At 35.0% G+C, this 14,400-nt stretch overlaps 1 long non-coding RNA gene across 2 annotated transcripts; it reads right to left on the bottom strand.

Moving 5' to 3' along the window:
• Positions 1 to 2,220: 2,220 nt before the first annotated feature.
• On the bottom strand, positions 2,221 to 8,801 carry LOC139698323 (uncharacterized). 2 transcript variants are annotated; one of them, XR_011702888.1, is made up of 6 exons: positions 8,601 to 8,801; positions 5,851 to 5,962; positions 5,568 to 5,679; positions 5,287 to 5,396; positions 5,004 to 5,115; positions 2,221 to 4,833 (listed from the first exon to the last, which is right to left on the bottom strand). It is a non-coding gene; the product is annotated as an uncharacterized lncRNA (long non-coding RNA). The 2 variants fall into 2 exon arrangements; XR_011702889.1 differs by having other exon boundaries at positions 2,221 to 4,734.
• Positions 8,802 to 14,400: the final 5,599 nt, after the last annotated feature.

The raw sequence follows: 14,400 nt of genomic DNA, 5'->3' as shown, positions 1-14,400 counted from the left end.
TGTTTGAATATGTTCTCAGCAGATGGAATGAAAAATCTGCTGGAGTCATTTGGTTTAAGAACTGGAATGCTTTTTGTCACACCTCCCTCTTTTAATGACTATCCAAATTAACCTGGCTTTATTCTACGAGTTATACTAACAGGTTCCATTTCCGCTTGTACGAGGGTCATCCGGAAAGTAGTACCCGTTCGTGAAATAAAGACACAAAAGTAAATATTAACAAACATAAAAAATTTTATTTGAAAGAGGATACTTTAAACTACTTCTCAACATAATCTCCAAGCAAATTAAGGCATTTGTCATAACGTGTGACAAGTTTCTGTATTCCTGCTGCATAGTCCGCCGCCAGCTCATTGAGATACAGGGTCACTCCTTCTTTAAGTTCTTCATCGCTGTCAAATCTTTTTCCTGCCAAAAAGTCTTTAAGCTTTGTAAAGAGATGAAAATCTGAAGGGGCCAAGTCCGGGCTATACGGTGGATGGCCGATCGTTCCTCATGAATTCGTCAACTGAGCTCACCAGTTGGTCTGTAATGACAGACGGTCTCCCCGAACGCTCATCGTCGTGTGTTCCCCCTCCCCATGTTGAAGTTGCGACACCACCGCCGAACAGACGACTCGTCCATTACATTGTCTCCATACACCTCCTTTAATTGGCGATGAATATCACATGGGCGAACGTTTCTTGCATTGAGGAATTTAATCACTGCCCTCACTTCACAACTGGCAGCGTTCTCAATTTTTTTAAACATTGTAAACAATCACAGAAACAACACAGGCAATGCTAGCGTCACGCAACTTGGCTCAGAGAAGGCAGACAAGCCACTGAAGCTATCTGACCTCGTCCAGCGGCTACTCGCGTCGTCAGCACTTCATGCGGCACGAACGGGTACTACTTTCCGGATGACCCTCATATAATTTGAGAATTATACCTTCAGTTTATTTGGTAAGTAGTAATTTAATTCATTACACTTTTCTTTCTGAGAGGCGAATTGAAAAGAGCTCATTCATGAGTTTAGGTACGCAAGAGGTCAACCAATTATTCTTGCTTTAAAACATTTTCGAATGAATCAATTTATCAGGGAAATATTACCAAAAAAAACTTAACCAGGTAGTTGGCTCACAGGTCATTTAGTGGACATTAGATTAACACACAAATGATATGCTTGACATTTTTTTAATTAAGGCCAATTATGCAAGTTTGACTGCAATTACTAACAGTTGATCCTTAAATAAAACCATGGACTTTTACCTCAATAGTGAATGCACACGTAGATATACATCCTAGGATCTCACCCAAAAGCACTATTTGAGACTTGAACGAAAAGCAATGGCTCATTAAGTTTCTTTTAGTGCAACATGTACATCACAAATAGAAATATTTAAGAATAAGCATGATGGAGAGATATGTATAACTGATCATGTTCAATGCCATTACTAAAACCTAAAAGGTGAAACTTCAAATACTAATGCAGGACAAAAATAATTTTCAACTGAAAGTGTCTTCGGAAGTATATGAAATACCTTATTCAGTTTCTCCATTATAATTTCTAAATTGAAAACTATTGGAATATACCAGTTTAATTTCAATAATCTCTCTCTTATGCTTAAAAATGTCGGTCAATAGCCATAATTCCATGACTTATACAGTAACTCTTCAAGTTGATATGAGTCAAAATTTATTCCAACAATTCCTCTTCGGCAGAAACCTCGGTTGTAACATGTTTTCAAAAATTGCAGAACTGAAGAAAAAATTTAACTTTAATAAAAAGAAATTTGCCCTAACTACACCAGAAAATTTGTGGGTCTAATGTTGCTTTGGTTTACCACAATAGAACTAATAATTACACATCATTATAGACTGTAATTGTGCATCTTTATCCTTTAGAAAGAGTCTGAGCAAGAAGGAAATTAAAGTTTATTGAGATCACAAAAGTAGATCAAAAGAGAAAATATCTCAGACCATAGGAATGAGTATTATTAAAACACAGACCAGTAAGAGTCATGGAAATACTGAAAATTCCACATGACTTCTAGCATTCTAATCCGTAGTAAACTACAGAAATGTTTAGTACACTATTTCAACCAGGCATTTACTTCTTTTATTCTTAACATAAAAGAATTTCAAGAAGAGGGTGTTGAGGAAATAATACAAGTCATTTGAAAAATATCTTTTAACCTCAAGTTTGAGGGAGTTTATTCAAAAATAAATTTTACTAGAATATACAATTTCATTCTTCCATTTCTCTCATGATATCTAAAAATATTAATATAAGTAATTGAAGAATGTTTCAAAAACAGTTAAATCCATAACAGAAATAAATGAAAAAGTATATGTACACCACATAACCTCAAAACTAGTCCACTGTATCCATTTGAGAAAATGTTAGACAATTTTTACGACCTCGTTAACAAATGCAAAGAAATGAAAGAAAAGGTTTTTAAAAATAAATAATAATTAATACACAGCCAATTATTATTTTTGTTATTCAACTACCATATTTTAATCAAACCAAAGCAAAGATTAATATACCAAAGATAGTAAGGGTTTTTTTTACCAAATTTTCAGGAGGAACAGTTTTCTCTGGACATTGAAAGATGCAGAAAAAATGACTTGATACATGATGAATTTTATTGAAGCAGTAATTAAGGTTTATTTATTAAGAAAAAAATTGTTAATGAAAAGACTAAATGAATAGGTTAAATATCAGTAAATGGCAACGGACAATAATAACCAAAAAAGTAAAATTTAACACATGGAGGAATAAGAGGGCTCAGAGAAACATACCACACAGATGTGAAACATCTAACGGAAAACTTCATCACAATGGATAATTATCCACTCATTAGAAGAAATTCTGAAAAGAAAAACATTTGTTAAAAGGTCAAATAAAAGTAAGGGTGATAAAATTCTTGTAATTTCTGCAGAGTTAGAAGAAAAGTTATATCTTGAATTTGTTCCTCAGAAAAAGAGAAATTAGAAGTTCAACAGAGAACACACATGCTGTCTGCCATGGCTGTCAAATTAATACGACTTTCCTCAATTTCTAACCCGTGATAATAAAACAAATTCTTCTCAAGCCAAATATAAATAGTTTGATGCTAAAACAAACATTAACCAATGTAGATAATTAGAAGAATTATCAAGTGTGCATTGAATTAATGAAACATTTTTACCCATGGCAAATTGTCGAATTTGATATGAAAGAAAATGATTTTGTAATGACATCTATGTATTAACATAATCCATACACCAACATAAGTGTGGTTCACATACCTGTCAAGTCTCTTCACCAAGTATAAACTATTATCCATTCAGCAATGTATCTATAATATTTCAGATATTTTCATCGCTAAATATTTTACCACTTAATTCTAATGTTTTTGTTTGCATTTAAATGAATTCAGACTTTAAAAGTGATATTCCATTAATTTCTTTATCTTCATTATTCAGTCAACAGTTCTTTGACTATGGCAGATATATTGATTTAATATTGAAAAGACTAAGCATTAAAAAAATAATTTTACTATTTTGTACTAATTAACATTTAATATATAGAGAGTCCATTAAGTTATGGGCTTAGTTTTAAATGCTTTTAGGTGTTTTTACTGTCCCAATTGAAGTAAGAGAGTCCATATGAGCAATAGTGATGTCATCGATAGCCTGTTAAACTCACTACTCCAGAAATCATTGCTAAAAATAATGGATGACAAGTATGTGAGATTGCTAAAGCTGCAGACATATTGAGTGAAGGGGTCCAACATACTACGCATAAACATTGGACATGAGAAGCTATCTATAATTCCATGATTGCTCATAGTTAACCAAAAAAAAAGTGATGTGATATACTTCTAGGCCAGTTGGCATCTTTCAACCAAATCTCCAGGACTTTTGTAGTATTTTTGTCACTGAGAACAAAACATTTTTACATCACTACATGTCTGGATGCTACGAGGAGTCTTAACAACGAACTACCAGTTGGAAGTCTTCACCTTAGTAAGCAAAAATCATTCAGTCCTTTGGCTAGAAAGGTTTGGGTGACTAATGGGATTAATAAGAAATAAACTTTATTGACTACTTGGAAAAGAGTTGCAAAGGAGGCCACAACTTCAGAGCACTAGGGAGCAGACCTTCAAGGAGACCATCATGATTGGCATATCAAGTTTACATGACAACAAAGCAACAGCTCACCTCTCTGTGCTTTTGGCCAAAAATTGACAAAATTTAGAAAATAAGACTTCCTTTATCTAGAAAAATTCAGTAGTTCTCAATATTGTAAAATAATGTTAAATTATTTGGCCTCCATATAAACATATCCTCTATCCCTTTCACATACACTCTTGCATATTTTGCCAATCCAGATATAGATTTTGGGACTTAAGGATCAAAATGACATGGTTATTAAATATGAAATATTATGCATGTGCAATTAACATTTAACAAAATAATTTACCTTGAGTCAATGTCATTGCTAGTAGGTACGTATATACATAATAGTTTCATATTACTTTTTGAATGCACAAAAATTAAACTATGCACAAACATTCAAGGAATAAAATCTAAAAAAAAGAGGAAACGCTATTAAATGAATGAAATAATTCATATGCATTGGCCATTTATATTGTACTACAATTGTAACTATATATTCATAGCATCCACTCTCAGTTGCATCTGTTCATTTCAAGGTGTCCAGAGTTAAAATCAACGACAGGAACAAACACAATTGACCCCCTACCTGGAATTATAAGGATTTGAAGACTTGCTGAAAACACAGCAGGCAAAACTTGATTTCTATATCGTATATTCATCACAGTCTCCAAAGAAGGAGGAAAATCTGTAAAGTAAATATTAATTATGACCTTTTGATCACCTTATTGCTTTTTAACAGTGAATGATAACATTATTGACCTCAGTATTCAATTGTGGTTTCACTTTTCTATTCAAAGGTGTCCTAAGTAAACATCATTGACTAAAATAATCCACTGAACATAAATCAATCCATACCTCATGGTATAAATTGCAGCTGCAGCCATGGTAAGGCCACCTTCCATACACATTTGATATGCTTGAAGTAATTTCTCTGGTTTATATCATTTTCTTGTCAAAATTGTAATATCTATAAATAAAAATATTAATTATGTAATTTTGATCACCTTATTGCTTTTTAACAGTGAATGATAACATAATTGACCTCAGTATTCAATTGTGGTTTCACTTTTTTATTCAAAGGTGTCCTAAGTAAACATCATTGACTAAAATAATCCACTGAACATAGATCAATCCATACCTCATGGTATAAATTGCAGCTACAGACAGTAAGGCCACCTGCCATACACATTTGATATGCTTGAAGTTATTTCTCTGGTTTGCATCATTTTCTTGACAGAATCGTAATATCTATAAATAAAAATATTAATTATGTAATTTTGATCACCTTATTGCTTTTTAACAGTGAATGATAACATTATTGACCTCAGTATTCAATTATGGTTTCACTTTTTTATTCAAAGGTGTCCTAAGTAAACATCATTGACTAAAATAATCCACTAAACATAAATCAATCCATACCTCATGGTATAAATTGCAGCTGCAGCCAAAGTAAGGCCACCTTCCATACACATTTAATATGCTTGAAGTTATTTCTCTGGTTTACATCATGTTCTCGACAGAATCGTAATATCTATAAATAAAAATATTAACTATGTAATTTTGATCACCTTATTGCTTTTTAACAGTGAATGATAACATTATTGACCTCAGTATTCAATTGTAGTTTCACTTTTTTATTCAAAGGTGTCCTAAGTAAACATCATTGACTAAAATAATCCACTGAACATAGATCAATCCATACCTCATGGTATAAATTGCAGCTACAGCCAAAGTAAGGCCACCTTCCATTCACATGCGGTATTCTTGAAGTTATTTCTCTGGTTTACATCTTTGTCTTCACAGAATGGTGTTATCTATAGAGTAAATATTATTAAGGTCATTTAGATTTACTTGTTGCCTTTTGACAATAAATGTTAACATTATTAACCTCAGTATTTGATTATGGTTTCACTTGTTTATTCAAAGGTGTCCTAAGTAAACATCACCGACAAACAAACAATATTATGAAAGAGCATTGAATTCGTACCTGTCAACATGAATGGGTGAAAACTGAGAATGAAGCATCTTCCATTTAAATTTTTCTGTTTGACCTATTTCCATATCATTCATTGCAAGCATAAAATCACAAATGAAAATCTGTTAAGTAATTGCATTTCTTTCTAATCATTTCTATTCATTGAATCATAAACAATAAACCCAGTTTCAAGTTAGCCCAATTTTGAATATATTTAGTTCCTCCTAAGGACGGCCAATTATACAGCACAAGTATATAGGCGCAATGTAAACAATACTAAATCTTCCTAAAATTTGTTTGAAATCACAAAAGCACCCACAGAAAATTCCAAAACGTAAATCAGATTAATAAACAGAATTTTTTTAGTGATGAAAAAATATAGCCATGGGTAGTAAGGTGGGGTGATGATTTATCAACCAAAATTCAATGTAAGACTACTTTTTAACAGCTTAAAAACCTCGAGCATTCTTACATAATTTTAACTCAAAAACATGAGAATTCCCACTAAGCTTAAATTTCATTTTAAATTTAGTGAACTCAGTACAGCAATAAATCTTTTATGAAACAAGAATTACAATTCTGCTTAAGTTTATTATTCGATTTCTCAATTTGGATTTGATATGTTGTAAACATATCAAATCCAAATTGAGAAATTACTTGAAATATCATGGATAGTGACAATAATATACCTTACTGCCTCCTGTTTCCACAAAAAAAACTTCCATTTAATGTATAAAACCCATTTGGGCAAGTAAATGATATCGTCCAAGTGAATATCATCATGAAAACTTCAGTTTGTAAAAAGCATGTTGGCTGGTTTGATAGGTTATAGTAGAGCTCACATAGCACTTAGCCCAATGGCATGTGAAAAATTCTAACAACAACGTATTGGGCCTGTCCCTTTACTTGGTCTGCCCATGTTGTTTTGGTACCCGAAAAATCTAAGTTTGGGTGTAGCTGAGTGTGCCAAGAGATCCCTGGGAATTGAACCCAGCCCCTCCAGTCAGTAGTCCAAAGCTCTATCCCCTGCACTACCATGTCCCTTTAAATGGAAATAGGTACACTATAATAAAATTCCACAATAACAAATATTTTATGACGACTCTCTCAAAAATTGAGCGCTAGCTATATTATCAAACTAATGCACATACTCAAGTGATTAAATATGGCCATTGTTTTCCACTTTTTCTAATTATTTTTCCATCCAGGTCAGAGTTTTATTCATTCCTGGCAGCTAATTGTACCTGGTGATGCTACAAGTCAGTGAAACTCTTTATACCATAAAATAAAAGTCTGGGGAAAATTATGAACTCATTGAATATGGACAGGAAACCATTCTATGAAGGAAAGCCTAAATGTTGAACTATGATTGGTCCAGTTAGTTTCGATAAAAAATTGAGATTACATTTAACTACCATAATTGTTTAGGACATTTCCATTTTTAAGCTCGTGGAGTAACCCACCATAATTTGCTTTCTTCCTCCAGTGAATTAATGTCAATTACGTTTTGCAATGGCTACCTCATCAAAATCATGTCTAATGAAATAAACAAGAAGTCACAATCAAACTTTCATATATCATACATTGCTTATCAAGGTTGTTAATATTTAATGAAGTGAATTGAAGGAACCAGTATGTGAGCATCCCTGTTTCACCAGTTAATTGGTTATTTTCAGTATCTCAATTTTCACAATGCCATCATGTACGTATCATATCAAGTACAAAGTAATAGGATCTTAAAAAACAAATTTTTTAATTGGTACAATATACCATTATGAATTTCTTTATATTTTTTCATCATATATTACTTTGAGAGATCAATTACACCAAATTACAAGGCCTGTTCAAAAAGTATCGCGAATTTTGAATTAGTGCGGGTTATATATATTTGATTTTTTTGTGGCATTTTCTTGGTACTTTTGTCGAAAAGTTGGGCCATTTTGAATGCTCAGATAATTGTTGGCAGCTGTTTCGCTGGGATGCATTTCAACTTGTCTCCCATTTTTGCCTGTTCCAATAAAATTGATCAAAGAATCTGTATCAAATTTTGTGTGAAAAACCAAATTAAATGCGAAGATGCATTTCAAATGTTGACTGTGGAACATGGAAAAGCTACCTAAGACTGAAGCAATGTTTATCAGAGGTACAAAATGTTCTCAGAGGGTCAAGAAGATGTGAACGACAAAGACGAAAACATTAATGAAGTGAAGAAAATCACATTGGTTAATCGTCCAATAACCGTTAGAGAAGTTGCCCAGAACCTCCTAAACATATCAATTGGCTTGTGCCATTCCATTGTTACCGTTGATTTGGGCAAGCCATGGATCATCACGTTATTCATACCAAAATTACTCAATTTCAACCAAAAACAGCAACGCATTAGCATTGCTAATGAGGTAGCGGAATCTGTCCACAACGACTCAAATTTGCTGCAGAGGGTCACAACTGGTGAAGAATCATGGGTTTACGGTTATTACATGAAAACTCCCAAACATTCCAATGGAAGCTGCAGCCAAAGCCGAGCCTGAAGAAGGCACGCCAAGTTCCGTCGATTGTGAAAGTTTTGCTTGCAGTATTCTTCAATTGCAGGGGCGTGGTGCATCATGAGTTCTTGCCACAGGGCAGAACTGTAAATAAAGGATATTATCTAAAAGTTATGTGCAATATGCGCGAAGCAATCTGGCAGAAATGCCTGGATTTTTGGAAGGACAAAAATTGGCTTTTGCATCATGACAACGCCCCTGCCCACACATTACCTGTGTGCAAATTTTTGGCCAAAAAATACACACTAATGATGCTGCAGCCTTCGTATTCCCCAGATCTGGCCCCCAGTGACTGACTTGTTCCAGAAACTGAAGAGGCCCATGAAAGAACAACACTACGCTATGATTGACAAGATAAAGACTGCATCAAAGGAGGAGCTGAACAAGATCACAAAAAATGATTCTTTGAAGTGCTTAGAGGATTGGAAAAAACGTTGGCAATAGGGTATAATATCTAATAGGGATTACTTTTAAGGGGACAAAATATATATTCATGACTAAATAAATAATTTTTTGAGAAAAAAAGTCTCTATAGTTTTTTAACAGACCTCGTGTATTAGGTATTATGTACACTACCAATCAACTGGCTCCCACCCTTCGACCCACCTGGTGACCATTGGTGATCACACCAGGAGCAAACATCATTTAACAATTCTAGAGATCATCTCAGGTCGTCTCAGAACTAACAAGCCCATCCACCATGTCAAGGTTGTAGTAGTTGTGCCGGGCCACATGCCAATGAAAGACCATTTCACACTGCCATTTTGTGCCAAGGCAATTGGTAATTAGAAAATGAAACCCCTCCTAATTTACCACCCCAGAACTCCCAAAGCCTTTTAGAAGCCTAGAACAGCAGGCAAAATTTGATGAGTTTCAACCATAAGGCCAGCATGATGTGACCTATTTCTCTGATTGGATTAAGTGGCCCTCCTGAAATATTCTTGGAAATGTAACTTTCAAAATGTTGCCTGCCTCAAGAAGATTATAGGCATGGGAGAAGGGGTTGCCAAAAGTTCCTCTAGTCTGCTGGGAAAAACTGCAGGCTGCAGAGGATTGTCGAATGTGATTGAGGGGTTTGAGACAGCATGTTTGATGCTTGCAGTCAATGAAGTTGTGTCTTTGGTCAGGATCATTGAACTGGAGGAAGATAAAAATGATATCAACAAGCTTGTGGAACTCATTGAGTTTCATTGTTTAGCACAGGAAGAAGTTGAGGATGAAAGTTCGTCAGAGGAGGTACCAACAAAGGAACAATCTTTTGGTTCAATAAGAGAGATTGCTGTAAGCATCTGAAACTGTTGTATCGTACATTAAGAACCATTACCCTCTTGAGGCAATGGCTACCACATATGGCACACTACGAATTAATTAACTGAAAATACTGGGTTGCATTTTCACCAAACTTTGATAAATCTAGACCAAAAAACAATTATGTACATTCAAGTATTATGTTAGTGATGGTGCCAAAATGTATACCACAGTAAAAAAAAAGGAATACAAAAATTCTGGTTTAACTTGGAGAGCCTTTGGAAAGTGTAACCAAAATATTTTCCTCTAATCCCAGTCTCACAAAACAATATTTCCAACTCAATGACTACACTTATGAAAACTTGAACACACAGGAATTTAGTATTCTCCTGAGACTGATGGCCCTTTACTTTCACCTTGTGTTTTCAAGAAAAGCCATTCATACGTGGTTTACCCTTTAAGGACTGGCTAGGATCACTTCGAGCATACACACTTCTTTGAGGCAGTTGATCACCCAAGGAGAAATGAAAAGCACATGTGTGTATTAATCATAAAATGGTTTCCTTGGAACTTAAGAGTTAAGTTGCATGAAGACGTGAAAATATCAACTAAAATTCCTCACTCTATTATCTATGCTGTAGAAAAGTTTCTGAAGACCTTTCATACAATGGAAGCTGAATTTACAACCCCAACTAACTAACTAAAAATATATTAATGAATAGCCCATAAACAAAGTATTCAACGAGGTCAGTTTGGTAGCTGGCGATAGATTTCACCCAATACCATGTATCTTCTCACTGCGGTCAACCACCAATACTGAATAAAAATAAGTGTAAGATATAAGTACTTTACTTTTAAGATTCTAATAAATACCCACATTTACAAGAGAAATATGGTAATGTTGAACTCGACATTCATACCTGGATTTTCAACCTTGCTTTGTAGAAGACCCCGCCATTCCTATAATCATGGCCTCTCCGAAGGAGAGAATCCATATTTCCATTATTTCAATGTGTTGGTGCATTTTGTATTCATAGGAGTAGATGTTTATGCTACAATTTGAAAGAGAACTTAAAATACATGCAGATCTTAGTTCAGGGAAAGATATAAATGTAGTTTGTCTTACTACCCTGCTTTTGTTTAACTGGCCTGTTTCCATCGTAAATTGGGATGCCCAAAAGAGGAATGATGAATTGATTAATAGATGCTAAAGATGGAATTGAGACTGGAAGAAGACATGATTCAGCACTTGGCTAGCTAAGAAATACGAAGGTCCCCATAAGACAAACTGACGACACTTTTGTCTTATAATTACACAAAACATTAGTTTGGAAATGTTAACTTTTGTTATTTGAGTTAATACAAGAATTTTTCCACACACAAATGGATTATGACCCCATGTGAGGTAACCCCTTAAAAGTATATACTGGGTTCTAAAATCAACTATTTAAAAAAACTTGGGCGAAGTCATTTAACTGAAATTCACAAGCTGCTGGACAAATATTACGAGAGCTCAACCCCCACTCATCAACCCTCAACTTTTGGTTGATCACTATGCTCTTTATGTGCACACTAGCATTATGCTACAGAAAACAAAAACGTTCTTTCAACCACACAAAGTGGGCATGTAATTTAAAATAATATTTAAAAAAAAATGTGTGAAATTACTAATATGAATAAAAACAATAGTTAGGAATAGCGTATTCCAAATATTTGACTTATTTTTTAATATCTTTAATTAATTAAATAAATTCATTTTTTAATATAAAATTTTATTTTAAAATGCAAGACACCAAAAAATCTTCACTTGGTAAATTAATGCACATGAAATTGCTTTAAGTTTACAATTAGCCTGTACTGGTGATGTTCCAAAATACTAAGCTAAGAGATGGAAGGACGAAGTCATATGTCACAAGGACTTGGACCACATCAATGAAGTCCAAATTTATCTCCACCCTCCCGCCTCCTCTACAACTCCTTCCCAAGGCATTCTTGCCCCCCTCCCCCCCTGTGTCCACGGATACCATGCTTTCCCGCACTAGGGAGTCTGCCTGGAACCCACCCCACCCTCCTTCATGGACCAGGAGGGAAGGCTCTACATTGCTATACCACCCCCATTCATCAGCAATGTAAAACTGTGAAATATCCCCCCTCCACCCTTTCTTGGGCTTGCCCCTTGGAACCACAATTGATCAGTGATTCCAACCCTTAATCACCCGTTTACCCTTCGTGCCCTGGGCTCCTTAGTCCATTTATACCATGCCGACCACCAGTCAAAGACCACAGGAGAAAATGCTGGACGTCACCCGTTTTCTGCATGGCCCTTCTCTGCGGACTTCGCACCCGTTAAATTTGTCTTCGCCACCCTCTTCCCTTCCCCCACTCCCACGTGGTCACCCATGCTGCCTTCCACTTTTCCTCCCTCGTGCCAACTACCTACCCTTACTTCATAGATTATACACTGGACCTACACTGGCGGAGTTCAGAAGAAATTATATGCATTTATTAGGAACAAGAGTGAGATTGTATGATGGCTCCCTAACACCTTACAACATGCATCTGTGTAGTAGGACTGTCAGTCCATCCCTAAAACCCAATTAGTAGATTTTTGCTGAGTTGGAAAGGGAAAATTTGAAACTACATGTTGCTGAATTCAATCTACTAGACATAATTAGCCTATACACACCTTATAACATATGACCCCTGATGGAATACTATCAGCTTCTGCTTCAAACAAGTGAAACCTCATATGCACTATAGAAATTATGGTTTTCCCCGAAATTTATATTATTTTTATCGCGTCCCGCACAATCTCCAATTTTCCAGAAGCATATGGAGTACTGTATTTACATTATTTCATTTTCCCAACATTTGCATCACTATGCACAGAAATTTAAAAAATCACAACCTTAAAACCATTAATAATACATATCAGCCATTATAAAAACCTTTCCTTTTTCCTAAACATAAAACTATAGAAGACAAGAATGGGCACTAATATGAACTGTTTTAGCAAAGAATTTAAATATTGGCAAAGCGGTCAGACCACCACTAATAATAGAATTATGAACTACTTGAACTGTCTTAAGGGCAAAGATTCTTTCTATATAATGAATACATTCACAAAGAGTTGAAGTAATGTATACCTTGTAACGAACCTGAGGGAGACTATTCATATTGCAAATAAGCTGAAATTATGATGCATGAAAATGACTGACCCAAACATATTGAAGAGTAAAGAATTCAAGAACTGAAGACTGACAACTGGGATCATTTGTTTGGCCCTGAAATAACAGATAACGGTGATGGGCTCCTGAATAATATTAAGAATTGAAACTTGTATTATCAAATTGACAACATTGACCTAATATTATTGTCTTCAAAAAATGTCAGTAAGGGCAACTGCTTGCACTTTACTAACAGTAAGGTAGCTCAGATGTTTCTACGTTGATTACTTGGGAAGGGCAACATTATCCTGGTTGAAATGAAAAGAGGCAAAAAGGAATAATTTAAGTGGGAAAGTTCTCCTTTTCCTGCACTTTACAAATTTTTTGGGGTCCCTAAAAAACTGGAAATAAGGGGATTCACTTTAATTAGGTGAAGGACTTTCGGAATACAGACAACATTTGCACTTTTTTCTGATAAGAGGACATGATACCTTTTTGTCAGAAATCAACATCAAGCATTAAGCATAAGATTATCATGCTTCTAACCGATCACCGATTATCTCTAGCGCAAAGATAGTTGAACAGCCTTCTAAAACCTGACTGCTACTACCTCAAAATAGGTCTATTTTAAAGACTAGCCAATGGTGACTCAGATTCGATAGATATTAACAGACATTTAAGCCATTGTTCATTATATTAACCATATTTTCTCCAGTAGAAAAATTTGAGAAATTCCAATTTTTACTAATTAGTGAAGAATTTTGGCATCCCAGATCGTTTTCTCAGTTTCAGAATTGCTGGCCACCCTGCCTCAGCCACAGAACAATGAAATGCACCAACCAACATTTGAAAAAATTTCAGGAAATATTGAGATACCACATCTACTAATTAAATACAGATCCCCATCACACGTCTGAAGACCTAATACCTATGCTAACTGGGCATGCACAGGCAACCTGAAGTGCATTGCACAATGCATTTCAAAGAATAGTATCGTAAATAATCAATACATGGCAACCTTCCTCAACAGATGAACTCCCCATACCCTCATTATACAACGTCTGTACCCAAAAGATGACTCGCCTTTCCATGCACAAACAGCTTGACAGATCATCATCAGTGAGGGGTCGCCTTCTAACAGCATCCTGCTTGTGGCCGAATCTTGTCTGTGCACAACAGTGATTCTTCTCTGACCTTGCATCCACTTGCTGTACAAATTCTTGGGTCTAATGAAGCTGTTTGAGAAGCAGCAAGCGCAAATTGTAATTTGTTTTAACCTTGGGAAAAGTGCAAATGAGTTGGACACAGCATTTGCGTCT

Source organism: Hetaerina americana, unplaced genomic scaffold (genome assembly GCF_022747635.1).
Source record: "Hetaerina americana unplaced genomic scaffold, ioHetAmer1.1.p SCAF_10, whole genome shotgun sequence".
In the NCBI taxonomy this organism is placed as follows: domain Eukaryota; kingdom Metazoa; phylum Arthropoda; class Insecta; order Odonata; family Calopterygidae; genus Hetaerina; species Hetaerina americana.
Note: the sequence above shows the minus strand (reverse complement) of the source record. Positions and strands in the feature narration are given on the sequence as shown.